The sequence below is a fragment of the Mandrillus leucophaeus genome, unplaced genomic scaffold (assembly GCF_000951045.1).
Source record: "Mandrillus leucophaeus isolate KB7577 unplaced genomic scaffold, Mleu.le_1.0 Scaffold334, whole genome shotgun sequence".
NCBI lineage: Eukaryota > Metazoa > Chordata > Mammalia > Primates > Cercopithecidae > Mandrillus > Mandrillus leucophaeus.
In genome coordinates, this window is record NW_012103521.1 from 964,983 (window position 1) to 968,542 (window position 3,560).

Consider the following 3,560-nt stretch of genomic DNA (forward strand, 5'->3'; position numbering starts at 1 on the left):
CAAGATGTTCAATGCTCATTTGTTTTTTCTTTCCCCCTAGCCTTGGAATCAAACATTTCTCCAAAGGAGCTCCAATTTCATTTTCAGTAAAAATCGGTATATAAGGCCAAGTTCTGAGGTGTGCTTGTTAACTTTCAGGCCTTTCAGCGGACAAAGCTGATAAGTAAATACATCTTTTTATATTTATTTCTCTACTTATTTACATTTATCATGTTTTAGGGGTCATACCAATAACCCAAAAGCAAATGAAATAAAAACAAAGATAAATAGCTGGGACCTAATTAAACTAAAGAGTTTTTGCACAGCAAAAGGAACAGTCAGCAGAGTAAACAGACAACCCACAGAGTAGGAGAAAATCTTCACAACCTATAAATCTGACAAAGGACTAATATCCAGAATCTACAATGAACTCAAACAAATCAGTAAGAAAAAAAAAAAAATCCCGTCAAAAAGTGGGCTAAGGACATGAATAGACAATTCTCAAAAGAAGATATACAAATGGCCAACCAGCAAACATATGAAAAAATGCTCATCATCACTAATGATCAGGGAGATGCAAATCAAAACCACAATGTGATACTGCCCTACTCCTGCAAGAGTGGACATAATCAAAAAATCAAAAACAGTAGATGTTGCCTTGGGTATGGTGATCAGGGAATAGTAAAGAAGAAGTAAAACTGTCCCTATTTGCTGATGATATGGTCGTTTACTTGAAAACCCTAGACTCCTCCAGAAACCTTCTAGAACTGATAAAATAATTCAGCAAATTTCCGGATACAAGATTCTACACTGCTGGTGGGAATGTAAACTAGTACAGCCACTATGGAAAACAATGTGGAGATTTTTCAAAGAAATAAAAGTAGAGCCACAGTTTGATCCAGCAATCCCAATACTGCGTATCTACCCAGAGCAAAAGAGGTCATTATTTGAAAAAGGTACTTGCACTTGCATGTTTTTAGAAGCACAATTCACAATTGCAAAATTGTGGAACCAACCCAAATGCCCATCAATCAATGAGTGGATAAATAAACTGTGATATATATATATATATATATATCACATGTGAGGTACATATATACACACACATATATATCTGTGTCACATATATATGTGATATATATATCATATATGTATGTGATAGTTATATATGTGATATATACAAGATATATATATCTTGACATCTGTGATATATATGCACATATATATCTGTGTGTACATATATATCTGTGATATCTCTGTATATATATACACAGATACATGTGTGTGTGTGTGTATATATATATATGTATCTGTTTATATATATAAAACATCCACAAATAATTGGAATGATCTCCAATGAGTGATTGACTAAATGAACTAGTACACCCATACATGGAATAGTACTCAGAAATAGTAAGAAAAAATCTCTATTAATACACACAGTATCCTGGAGGAATCTTTGAATAATCATGCAGAGTAAGGAAAGCCCATTCCGAAAGGGGCAGACTGTATAATTTCAATTATATAACAATCTTGAAATGACAAAATTATAGAAATGGAAAACAGGTTCATAGTTGTCAGGTATTAGGAATGGTGAGAGTAGAGTTGGGAGTGTGAGAGGAAAGTGAATGTGGCTACAAATGGCAACCATTAGAGTTCTTTGTGGTGATGAAAATGTTCTATATCTTCACAGTATCAACATCAATTCAATATTCTGATTGTGATATGGTGCTACAGTTTTGCAGGACATTACCACTGGGGAAAACTAAGGTACATTAAATCTGTCTATATTACTTTTGTAAAATCAAATATATGTGATTCTATAATTAATTAAAAATATAGGAAGAGATACAAGGAAACAAAGTGGAAGCCAGCTTTCAAATGGAGCTTCTCAGTTACATATTCAGTCTAATTTTGAGCTGCCATTTTTTAATCCTAAGAGACCAGAACTCTTGTTCTCTGAATATCAACCCCTATGTTTCTGTGGGCAAGTCTTGTGTGTACTCCCTGCCATGTCTCCATTCCAAACACGCTTCTACAGTGATAACAAGAAATATATCACAGATGATGTTCTCTTCTCAATCTCTGCTGCCTCTGAAGTAGCTGACCTTAGTAACATCATGAATAAACTGCTGAAGGATAAATATGAGTTCTACACACATGTGGAGTTGATTTCCTTACTGAGGGCCAGTTTCTGCTAATTTCCTTGGTCAAACACGTGGACCTGGAGATCATCTCATCAGAAGAGATTCTGGAACTAGAGTATGTGGAGAAGTACACTGCCCACCAGCCAGAGCAATGCATATTCTATGATGACCGGAGCAGTTCAATTAAAGGGTCAGAGGAATGTACCTTGACTGGTTCTTATAAGACTTCTGGGTTCTGATCTTTGGAAGAGAACTCCGTAATGATGGTTGTGAGACATACAGATGCTGTGAAAAATGTGGCCTGGGTGAAAAAAGACAGTATGTCTTGCTTATTACTGAATTCTTCCATTGATTAGAGTATTGTCTTATTGGAGTAGAATTTAATGAGAAACAGGGACAGCCCTACACTGCTGCAGAGATCATGCTGGAAATGTAGATTATATAGCTGTTGATAGCTCAGAAACTATATTTTGCAGTGGTTGATGAGATAAAATATTAAATATCTAGTTTACAGTCCCTATAGATAAAGAAGACGAAATGGGGGAATCCACAAATTGAGAAAGAAACAGAAAACAGAGCAATTGGGACTAACAAGGACTCTTTTGCTAACCCTCTCTGGCCACAAGGAAGCAATTTCCTTGGTTCTGTGGTCAAATGTTGAAAGAATCTGCAGTGCATCTTGGGACCACACAATTAGAGTGTGGGACGTTGAATTCAGCAGTCTTAACCCAACTTTGTCAGGAAATAAAGTATTGTATAGTCTATTCTCTACTTTGTAAATGTTTAGCATCTGGAAGCACAGACACGCATATAAAACTGGGATCCCTAAACTAAAGATAGATTTTTTGCTGTTGTTTTCCCCAATTTCACATACTGGGTGACATCCGTAAAATGGTCTTCAATTCAGGAACAGCAGCTTATTTCAGTATATTTAGGTGACATTGTCAAGCTGCAGAATACAAGAAGTTTTAAGGCTCCATTCTATGATCTAGCTGCTCATGAAGACAAAATTCTGAATGTAGACTGGACAAACACAGGGCTACTCCTCAGTGGAAGAGCAGACAATGAATTATATTCCTACATATATTCAGCTATCACTTCCCATGTGGGGCATGAAGGTGAATTATAATTTGATCATAGAGTTTCTTTCTATAAATATTGGTAAAGAATCATGAAATTACATTGATGCAGATTCAGAAAGCAGCCTTTTAGATTAAAGTTTATATAATAGTTTCACCCTTTATAATAGTTAACATACCACTTTTTTATTTTATAATAGAATAGTTGGTGTTTAGAAAATATAAAATGTGGCCTGCATTTACTACCCTATACAAACTCTTGAAAATAAACTGAGTGTTTATTTCTTTTTAAAGGTATTAATTTGAATTAAGATTTTCTTTTGAAGTTCCATAAAAGGGTACATTACAAATACAA

The 3,560-nt window shown here is 35.0% G+C and overlaps 1 pseudogene; it reads left to right on the forward strand.

The window, feature by feature from the left end:
* Window positions 1–1,991: 1,991 nt before the first annotated feature.
* Window positions 1,992–3,255, forward strand: LOC105545654 (annotated as a pseudogene).
* Window positions 3,256–3,560: the final 305 nt, after the last annotated feature.